Here is a 12,321-nt window from a genome sequence, read left to right on the forward strand (position 1 = left end):
CCACAATGATCACCTATTGCACCTTGTTAAGATAGTGATGAAATCACTCTATTCTCTCTCATACTTGTGATGGTCTCAAAAAGGAATTTTTCCTAACGAGGATGAGAATGTTCATGATCTAGAAGCTTCTAGAGCAGTGAGATGGAGATGGTTTCGCATAGATGAGGTCAAATCCTCCTGATTTTACCTCTTGGTCTCCTCCCTATGAGCTACCTCCTTAAGATGTGGGCCTAATGCTATCTTTGGAGGAGGCTTAACTCGCTCTCCCAACCTATAAATTCTGCCTCTACCATTTTGTTGTAGTTGCTACAACACCACCAAAATGTTTGGGCATATTCAAAATTTTGGGTACTGCACCACTCATCCCGAGTTATTAAGGTTTCGAAGGTTAATGGTTGCATTAATGTGTTAACAGTTACTCATGGTTTTAAAGCTCATTTTTGCATGATACATGTCGTGATTAGTGGAGGTCCTATATTTGAACAAACATGCATTCAAGGTGGCTTCCCATGAGACCAACAATATTAGGGTTTGGGAAAAATCCTAGATTGTTAGAAGAATGTTCCCCTGCCTTGTTGTCACAAAATTCACATGCCTCTAGGGGTGTACTCTCCTCGGCATCACATGGTATCATCGTGGGAGTCATAACAGTGCATTTCCCCTAGGCCTTTGGCAGACCCCTCCCCTCAACATGTGCATTAGGGTCTATGGGAATTATATCTTTCCCTTGCATCCTAATAACTATAGAATATGTGATTGAAGGTCCAGCCCTGTTCCGAATCAATCCTCAACCTCATATGTGTATTAACAAGATATTCCTAGGTGTTTATCCTATGAATAGGAGATTACCTTGGGCCTCATATAATACCATGATCACTTGTAATTAGTAAGCCTGTTAAGGTGCTTGAATGTCGAGCTAATTTCCAAATGAAAGCATAATTCACTCAACCATACAATGTATGACACCTTAAATTGGGATACTTGGGATGCATGTTCTGTTAATGAGTTATTTCCATTGTGTTCATCAAGTTCCATGCTTCCACGTGTAAATATATACATGTGTATGTTGTTTGGGTAAAGTGATTGGATTGTTTCACCTTCTTTACAGGGATCAAGGAGAGGTGGCTCAGGCACATATCCAACGAGGAAATCGTTTACCCAAAAAGTAATGTTAAATGCGAACTTGAAAGTTCTCTAAAATAAATTGTGGGTTGGAAAGATATTCCCATACAAGCTCTAGGAATTGGTCAATCACACCAAAGGAACAACATCAAAAAGTGGACATATGATTTTTTTCAGATGTTCCAAGTGACATTCTTATACATTTTGATGGTGGTTTCCTTCCAGTGCACAAGTTTCCATTGGTATCACACAGTAGGTGGACCTCAAAGCTAGCAGCAGATGCAAGAGACTGTGATACTTTAAAGCTAGATTTTCCCACGTTAAAGCAAAAGACACACTTTTGAATTAGCAGCAAAGTTTCAGTGATGGAATCAACTTTCCAATCACCTCGTCAAATGTGGCCCATCTTCACTGTGTTGTCCAATATCTTGAAATGACTGAGGACTACACAGAAGAAAACCTAATGGCTCACACGGAAGCCTATATTAATGAAGTTGTGGCCCAAAGCCTTGAAAAATCTACCGAAGTCATACACTGTTGTGGGAATTTTCTCCCCTTGCCGAGGAACTAAAAATTGTAATAAAATTCGTTGATGTAATTACTTTAAAGTCTTGTAGGGAGAAGATGGCATCGAGCCTATCACATCTAGATTCCAGCAGCTCTGGCAAGCTGCAGAGCAAGAGTTGTCGATAGAATGGTTCAGGCGAAGATTGGTGGATTGAATATTTGTCAGTTCTTGGCATCAAAATGTATCAAAAAGTAATATTGGCCATGAAATACATACATGTAAATAATCAGAGCATCAGGACATCACTCATGAATTATGTTGAATAGGCCCTGAAAGAGCTTGTCAAGAAATTTAATGCCTTTTCTCGGACAAAACTGCCTAGTCTTGGTGCTGCCTCGGGCCATCACAAACAAAGAATCATTGTGGAGACTATTGTGAGGTTCTTGCCTATAGAGAAAAATTCCATTCTTATCGCCTTTCCCTTCAGTCTGCTTCATATGGCTATGATGCTCAATACCACCATTGCTTGCAAGATGCATCTAGGGAAAAGACTTGGGCATCAGCTCGAATATGCCTGCCTCGAAGATCTTCTAATCCATTCCTTCTTGCACAATGGGGATACTCGGTTTGATGTGGATGAAGTGCATAGAATATTAGGAAATTTGTTTACAACAGGATGAGAACCAGGATGCAGTGGATTCAAACTTGGGTGGATACAAGTCTAGTGGCCTAGTCAATTCTCCTTCTCAGGCTACCATCATCAAAGCTTCCAAGTTGTTGGATAACTACCTGGAAAAAGTAGCACTAGCTGCAAATCTCAAGCTTTTGAAATTCATAACCATTGCTCAATTGATGTGAGAGTATGCAGGCCTTGTGGACAATGTTTTATATAGAGCCATTGATTGTTGGAAATAATAATGAGAGGGGGTTGAATCAATATTATCAGATCAATAATTTCATTTCCCAAACAAATTTATATACGCTACTTCAGCGAAGTGAACTAGCATGTACACGCGACTGTACTGAAAGAAACCAGCGCGTATATGAAGAGAACTTTTGATTTAGACAATTTATCATGTATTGAGCTTAACCAGTATATCATAGATTTATTAGAAAATGCAGTAAAATCAGAATAAAGCATCATACATAAGCAACAGACATGAACACCAAGATATAAGGTGCAAACCCAATGTGGGTAAAAACCACCTGTTGTTGTCATCTCTGTCTTGTTTTAATAATAAGAAAATATATTTACAATATTGTACTGGTGCAGACTCATACCAATACGCAGGCACCCACCTGTAGAAGGCTACAACCTTCTGTCATTCTCCAGCTATTACTGGAATGGAGATACAACAACCTATCTCTTGTACTAGCCAATATGTTTACTAGTACGTAGGTTCCAGCCTACAAAAAACTCCACTCTTCCACTAGGGACCACGTTTCATGAATTTCTAGACTGGATACTCCAGGAAAACAACACCATAATATGAAGGCCATGTTTCATATAATTTTCATACTCAACCCATCAATAACATTGAAACTAAGAAAATCATAACTACAATACAACCATCTAATACATCTCCATCAACCAATCACTGAAACTCAATCATCACTTTTGAGTCAACGACAATTGAATCAATCAATCACTGAAAACCCATCATTGCTGAAGCAAATCACAATCAATCAATCTGATTTACCAGAATACAGTCACCAGAACACAAAGCAGAACCTAGAACCTTGCAATAGCAAACAGAAACTATTGAAACTTTAAACATCATGCTTCCTAAGGTATATGCTACTTCCATGCGTCAAACCAGCATGTATACGCACTTTTACCAAAGGGAACCGGCGTAGAGATCTGCAAATTCTAATTTATGATGTATACACTACTTTGATTTTTTGAACCATCATGAATACGCTCTTTTACTAAAGCGAACCTACGTATAGATCTATAAATGCTAACTTAAGACATGACAACTATTCCAGACTTCAGTCATACCGAGTTCATCATATTTACAAAATAGAAAATGCGTTAGTATTTAGATCTAGACTGTTCAAGATCAAACCACACAATGATAACACTTTTAAGCCTTTATTATCCCCATCCATCAACCTTCATCAGCCATATAGGTGCCTCCCTAGATCAAATCAAGAAAACCATCAGAAGCTCATTAACCTGCATATATGATCCAACACCTCATAAGATATTCAAATACTTGCACATCTAGCCTAACGATCTTCTCCTCCTTATATAGTTTTAGGCCTTTCTCAATACCATGGACCAAAACTACTTAGGACCAATACCTTGGACCAAATACCTTAAACCAATTACCTTGGGTCAAATACCTTGGACCAAGACATACCTTAGACCAAAAACTTTGTTTTTCCAAGATATCGCACTTTTCCTTCTGTGAAAGTGCATGTGTACATATACTCTCCTTTTGTTCATTAAACTTGTGTGTATATGCAGCTTGGACAAGGTGAACCTACGTATACCTATCTTTCTTCATTCTTTGTAGTATGATCTGTAATTCTTTGACCTATTGCACTGTGAGCTTTCATTTGAGTGAGTTTCCATCAAGGACAACACCTGTATCATAATGCCAACAATCTCCCCCTTTGGACTTGATGGAAACAACAACACCAAGATACTCTCCCAATTTGACATCAAGGGCAAAGTGTAGACCAATATATTCGCTCCTTTTGATATACATTATGCTGTTCATGCTCCCCCTGAGTACATGCTAAATTCTCTGATTGAGCTCCCCTTTTGTACATGCTAGGATGCACTGAAACCGTCCATGCTCCCCATGAGCACAAGAAGAGTCTGCAAAAATATTTTTCAAAAGAATAAAATGTCTCTATAACTCAACTATGTGAGTATGACTTTCCTATCACCAATGACTCATACATACATCCATTGTCCCAACCATGTGGGGATATACCAAACATGACTCATCCACCCAACTAGGTGGGGATATACCAATTGTTTATACATGATAGAAACAATATTACATCATCCATATTATGCATAGTAGGGATACAAATTATATAATTTGTCCAATAGGACTCATTCAAATGTATGAGAAGACATATCACATCCTAGACTTTTACATGGCTTAAGCAATCAAAGGTATAAATATCTGAAGCCATAGCTAGACTTAGCAACCATAATTCCAACAATGCAGAATGCGAGTGAAGGTTAATGCTCCCCCTGAACCTGTGCTACATATCCATTGTTAACAAGTAAATGATCAAAGCATCTTTGTCAGTTAGATAAAAATTAATGAACAGAGCATATCAATAGAGTGTGATCATCAACACCAGACAAAGCACCCATATCAGAGCCCGCCCCACTATTTTTATTGTCTGAAAAACATATACGCTCCTTCTCGCACAAAAACCCACGTGTGTACATGACTCAACTTCATGAAACACACGTATAATAACATTTCTCTGAAAAAAATAGATTTAACAGCAGGATGATGCTGGGACTACTCCCAGCTTTTGTCTGAGATATTGAAATGTTTCTCTGGGTAGTGGTTTAGTAAATATATTAGCAACCTATTCTTTGGAGGGAACATGCTCCAATTCGACTTTTTGTTCAAGCACTTGTTCACGTAGAAAATAGTATTTGATGGGTATGTGCTTGGTCTTGGAGTGCATGACTGGATTCTTTGAAATACTGATGGCACTTGTATTATCACATAGAATGGACATGGGTGGAGTATATGTGATCTAAATGTCTTGCAAGGTTTTCATCATCTAAAGTAGTTGTGCGCAACAAGAGGCAGTAGCCACATATTCTGCTTCAGCTGTAAGTAAGGCAATTGAACTTTGTTTCTTGCTGAACCAAGACACTAACCTGGAACCAATATATAATGCACCACCACTAGTGCTTTTTCTGTCATCAACACTTTCTGTCCAATCTGCATCTATATATGCATGAAGAGTAAGATCTGCATCTCTGGGATACCATAAACCAAAGTCCTGAGTTCCTTGAAGATATTTGAAAATTCTTTGATTGCCTAAAGGTGTGATTGCTTTGGATTTGCTTGGAATTTTCCAACTATTCCTACTACATGCATGATGTCAGGTCGGGTACCTGTTAGATAAAGCAGACTACCAATCATGGATCTGTAAGTTGGCTGATGTACTACTGCTGATTCATCATTTGAGCTGAGACTGCATCTTATTACCATTGGGGTACATACAAGTTTAGAATCTTCCATTCAGTATCTTTTCAATATCTGTTGGAGATATTTGGTTTGTGAAAGAAAAATTCCATCTTTATTTTTTTGAACTTGTAGACCAAGAAAATAGGTAAGTTCACCAAGAAAGGACATCTCAAATTCTTGCTACATTATTGAAGAAAAATTCTGACTCATGGATTCTTCATTGCTACCAAAAATGATATCATCAACATAAACAATAATAATTAGAAATTTATCAGTTTCAATCTTTGTATATAGATTGTTATCTACTGAGCCTTTTGTAAAACCTTGTTGGTGTAGATATTTGTTAATGCAGTAATACGAGGCCCTTGGAGCCTGTTTTAGATCATAGAGGACCTTTTTGAGTCCGCATACAATTTTTGCATCATTTCCAAGAATGAATCCTTCTAGTTGTTCAATATAAACTTCTTCTTCTAAATCTCCACTCAGGAAGGCTGATTTTACATTCATTTGGTATACTTTGAATTTCTGAAAGCTAGAAAGAGCAATAAACATCCTTATGGCTTCAATTCTGGCAACAGGTGCAAAAGTTTCTTAAATCTATACCTTCTTGTTGAGCATACCCTTTACAAACAAGTTTGGCCTTGTTTATAATGACTTCTCCATTTCATTTAGCTTGTTTTTGAATATCCATTTAGTTCCTATAATATTTTTATCATGAGGTCTAGGAACTAATTCCCAAGTATCATCTTTTTCAATTTGCTCAAGTTCTCCATCCATGGCCTTGACCCAACATTCATCTTTGCATGCTTCTTTTACATTTTGAGGTTCGGTGGAGGATAGTAATGCTAGATAGCTTGAGGTCCCTGTAATAGTTCTTCTTGTCTATACACTAGCCTCTTTTTCCCCTAAAATTTGAGTTTCTGGATGATTTTTCTGAACATACCTAGACAGAGTCTTTTCTTCTACCATTATCTCTTTTTCTAATGCTTCATTGGTTTCTTCTTCAATATTACTTTGATTTGATGAGGGAAAGTAATCCGCATTTTCTTCATTGTCATAATCTTCTATTGATTTTATCTATTTTGGATTTTTGCAACCTTCATCAACTACAACATCAATGCTTTCAACAATTTTTCCAAGTCTTTTATTATAACATTTATATCCTTTACTTCTGGAAGAATAACCAAGAAGAATACCTTCATCTACTCTAAGTTCAAACTTACCAAGTTGTTCATTAGTCCTTTTGATATCACATTTGCTTCCAAAAACTTTAGAGTATTTTAGAGTAGGAGTCTTACCATACCAAAGTTCATGTGGAGTTTGAGTGTTATTTACCCGAACATTTGCTTGGTTGAGAATAGTTACAGCAACGAATGCAGCTTCACCCCAGAAGGTTGTAGGAGTTCCAGATTCATCTAGCATAGCTCGAGCCATTTGTTGAACAATTCGGTTCATTCTTTCTACTAATCCATTTTGCTGAGGAGTCCTTGCGGTGGAGAATTTCCTTTTTATTCTGTGTTGTTCACAAAATTCAACGAATTCATTCGAGGTAAATTCACTTCCTCGATCAGATCTGAGGCATTTGATTTTTCGATATAATTCATTTTCAACCAAAGCTTTGAAGGCTTGGAACTTTTCAAATGCTTCATCTTTATGCTTTATAAGACCTATCCAACACATTCTAGAAAAATCATCAATGAAAAAAATAAAGTATTCTTCCCCATGAGGTGACTTTTTCCTTGATGGTTCACATAGATCAGCATGGACAAGTTCAAGAGGCTTACTAGCTTATCCTTCCTTTTCCATGAAGTGAACTCTGGTTTGCTTGCTGATTTGATATGGTTTGCATATTGTATTTTCTAGGATGCTGATATCTAGAAGATCACAAACAACCTTGATCTGCATGCTTTTCTTATTTGAGAAAAACTTAGATGTCCCAATCTTCTATGCCACAACCAGTTTTCATCAATTTTGTTTAGATAGCACTATTGTTGTCCTCCCTTGAGTATGTATAAGTTGTTTGGAGTTCTAATACCTTTGACCACGGTCTCTCCTATATCAAGCTTACGAACAACACATCTATTTGATCGGAACACCACTTCATTTCCTTGATCACACATTTGACTGACACTCAACAGGTTATGCTTTAAACTGTCTACATACATAACATTTCTAGCTTTAACCTTTTCTTTCAAGAAAACAAATCCTTTATCTTTCATGATAGCAGTAGTGTCATTTCCAAATGAGACATTCTTTTCCTTTTCTAAGGCATTATATGAGTGAATTTTTTCTTTTTCACCTGTCATGTGTTTTGAGCATCCATTGTTGATGTACCACTGATTTTCTTGTCCTTTTGCATAGAAAGCTATACCATATCTTTCTGTTTGAGATTCTTTCATTCTCCATATCTTTGGATTTAATGGATTTTTCTCCTCATGAGATGTTTGCCATAATTTTCTCCTGCATTCAAATTCTTCATGACCAAAGTTGTTATAGATTGTGCATTCTATTTCATTTTCAAGAAGAGAAAAGTTATTATAGGAAATTTTCTTGATCCTTGTTACATTCCTTTGATTTCGTGCTTCTCTAGTCATGATGGTTTTGTAGGCAATACATTGAGGAGCTTTGTGTCCAAAATTATGACATGAAAAGCATTGCCCATTAAAGAAGTTCTTGTGACTATCAAATCTATTGACCCGATGATTGTAGTTTATATTGATATTCATCTTTGGAGCAAATTGATTATGATTTACTTGAGGTTGGTTGTGGCTTCTATTCATCCTTGGAGTAAATTGAGTCTGATTTACTTGGTGATTGGTTTTATGCCTTTGTTGATGATTGTCATATTGTTCACTAGTCTTTGCCGCATCAAGATAGCTTTTGGTGGAGGTTGACGACTTCTGTGATTGAGATGCTTCTTTAGTATATCCAAGACTTGTCTTTATCAGAGGAGAATGCAGAACTTTGATAATTTCATTTAAGGTTTTTGATCCTTTAGCAAACCTAAGATTGAGAGATTTCATTTTCTCAAGATCCTTTCTTAGACCCACAATTTCACATTCTAGTTTTTCATTGTGTTTTTCTTTTTCAGCAGGTTGGTATGTTAAGGTATCTATAATCATATTATTTTATTCTAAATATATTTTGAGTTTAGATATTTCTTCATGAAGGTCTTCCTCTTCTAAAGCATCCCAAAAATTATCATCGTCATAGGCCATGAGAAGTCTGTAATCTTTTCAAGTTTCATCTTCATCACTATTAGATAAACCATCACTATCTTCATGAGTATAGTAACTCCTTTTATTCACAACTTGTTTTCTATTCCCTTTTGCATATTCCTTTCCTTTTTCAAATTTATCTTTATGAGGACATCTGGTAGCATAATGACCGACTCTACCACAAGAAAATCATTTGAGCATTTGAAGGGTAACTTAGCTCTAAACCTTACAGAACCCCGTTGAAGATTTGTGACAAAGTTTACCTCATCTTCTTCTTCTGAAATATGTCCTGGTTCATTGTGTTGTTCCTTTCCTTTTGCTGAAGCTTTGAATGCAGCTTATTTCATATATGGTGGTCCTCCTTTTCTCATCTCAAAGGCAGTTAAGATTCCATGAAGCTATGTCATAGTGATATTCTACAGATTTTTTTTTTCTTCTATGGCAGACAGTTTGGATTCAAATTTAGCAGACAGGGATCTCTATACTTTCTCAAATAAGGTAATTTCATTAATTTCTTCACCCAGATTCTTCATACAATTGACAACCTCATCTATATGTAGGAGGTAACTAGCCATGCTTTCATCACTATGCATCTTAAGAGTTTCATACTGAATTCTGAGAGTTTGAAGCTTAGCACGTTGTACCTGAGAGTCTCCTTCATAGCTTAGAATGATTTTGTCCCATATTTCTTTGGCTCTTTTGAGCTGTATGACTTTGACAAACTGTGATTGTGATAGACCTCCCAATAAAGTATTGACATCTTTGGCATTGGTTTCATATTGCTTTTTACTTGCCGTATATATAGGAATTGTTGTTGGAAATGTATATCCTCCTTCCACAGTTTCCAAGACATCCATTCCAAGTGATTGTAGATAGGCTGTGGTTCTTATTTTCTAATAGATAAAGTTGCTCCCATTGAAGATTGGCGGTCTGATGGATCCCATGCTTTCATGATTAGTCATGTTGATGGATCTCCCTTCTAGCGATGAAGCTTCTTCTGAAGGACCTGCTCTGATACCAATTGTTGGAAATAATACTGAGAGGGTGGTGAATCAGTATTATCATATCTATAATTTTATTTCCCAAACATATTTATATACGCTACTTCAGCGAAGTGAACTAGGATGTACACACGAATGTACTTAAAGAAACCAACGTATATGCAGAGAACTTTTGATTTAGACAATTTATCATGTATTGAGCTTAAACTAGTATATCAGAGATTTATTAGACAGTGTAGTAAAACCACAATAAATCATCAAACATAAGCAACACACATGAACACCAAGATATAAGGTGGAAACCCAATGTGGGTAAAAACCACCTGCTATTGTTGTCTCTGTCTTCTTTTAATAATAAGAAAATCTATTTGCAATATTGTACTGGTGTAGACTCATACCAGTATGCAGCCACCCACCTACCAAAGGCTACAACATTCTCTCGTCCTCCAGCTACTACTAGAGGGGAGCTACAAGCCCCTAGCTCTTGTACTAGCCAATATGTTTACTAGTACGTAGGTGCCAGCCTACAAAAAACTCCACTCTTCCACCAGGGACCACGTTTCATGAATTTTCAGACTGGATACTCCTGGAATACAACACCATAATCTGAAGGCCATGGTTCTTCTAATTTTCATACTGGACCCATCAACAACATTGAAACTCAGAAAATCATAACTGCAATACAACCATCCAATACATCTGCATCAACCAATCACTGAAACTCAATCATCACTTTTTGAATCAACCACAACTGAATTAGTCAATCACTGACAACCCATCATCATTGAAGCAAATCACAATCAATCAATTTTATTTACTAGAATACAGTCACCATAACACAAAGCAAAACTCAGAACTCTACAATAGCAAATAGAAACTACTGAAACTTTAAACATCATGCTTCATAAGGTATACACTACTTCCATGTGTCGAACCAGCATGTATACACACTTTTACCAAAGGGAACCAGCTTAGAGGTCTGCAAATTCTAATTTATGATGTATATGCTACTTTGATATGCTGAACCAACATGTATACACTCTTTTACTAAAGCGAACCTACGTACAGATCTGTAAATGCTAACTTAAAACATGACAACTATTCCAGACTTCATTCATACCCATATCATCATATTTACAAAATAAAACATGAGTCAGTATTCAGATCTAGAATGTTTAAGATCAAACCACATAATGATAACACTTTTAAGCCTTTATGATCTCGGTCCATCGACCTTCATCAGCCATATAGGTGCCTCCTTAGATCATATCAAGCAAACCATCAAAAGCTCATTAACCTGCATATATGATCCAACACCTCATAAGATATTCAAATACTTGCACATCTAGCCTAATGATCTTCTCCTCCTTATATAGTTTTAGGCCTTTCTCAATACAGTGGACCAAAACTACTTAGGACCAATACCTTGGACCAAATACCTCAGACGAATTACCTTGGGTCAAATACCTTGGACCAAGAAATATCTTGGACCAAAAACTTTGTTTTTCCAAGATATACGTGCTTTTCATTCTGTGAAAGTGCATGTGTATGTATATGCTCCTTTTGTTCAGTAAACCTGCATGTATACATAGCTTGGACAACGTGAGCCTATGTATACCTCTCTTTCTTCATTCTTTGTAGTCTGATCTGTAATTCTTTGACCTATTGCACTGTGAGCTTTCATCTAAGTGAGTTTCCATCAAGGACAACACCTGTATCATAATGCCAACATTGATATCTACTTGAAGGCTCATCATGGATTAAAAGACATGGAATGGAAAGGAAATCCCCACAAGTCATAATTTCTTTGTTACAAGCTCGAGGTCATAAATTCCCATCAAGTCACGTGTGTCAAATTGCGAACTCTCCCAAGGTCACATAATCACACTCTATAGCCTCAAAGAAGCAACCAGAGTGAGTGACCTATCTGAAACGTGACTATGCAACCTCTAGTATGTCGTACTTCCACCAAAGTTGCATGATCACACTCTATAGCCTCAAAGAGGCAGCAAGAGTGAGCGACCTATCGACAATGCTACTATGCAACCTCTGGTAAGTCGCATTTCCACCAGGGTCACACAATTACACTTTTATGCCTCAGGGAAATAGCGAGAATATGCGACTTCGTTGTAACACGCCTATGTGACCTTCATAAGTTGCAAACTACCTAACAAATTGTCTTTTCTTACAAAGGTCACATTTTATTCAACAGGTCATGAGGTTGTCGAACTTCTTAAAGTCGAATTTCCAAATGCGATTGAATTAATGATTGTGAGGCTATGGGGTCCACG

General features: G+C 36.9%; 1 pseudogene; it reads left to right on the top strand.

Moving 5' to 3' along the window:
- The first annotated feature begins 1,295 nt into the window (after positions 1 to 1,295).
- LOC149179997 (BTB/POZ domain-containing protein At5g48800 pseudogene) lies at positions 1,296 to 11,832 on the top strand (annotated as a pseudogene).
- Positions 11,833 to 12,321: the final 489 nt, after the last annotated feature.

Source organism: Pinus tabuliformis, chromosome 3_2 (assembly GCF_031772625.1).
Source record: "Pinus tabuliformis cultivar Carrire ecotype Pingquan chromosome 3_2, CPIR1, whole genome shotgun sequence".
Lineage (NCBI taxonomy): Eukaryota > Viridiplantae > Streptophyta > Pinopsida > Pinales > Pinaceae > Pinus > Pinus tabuliformis.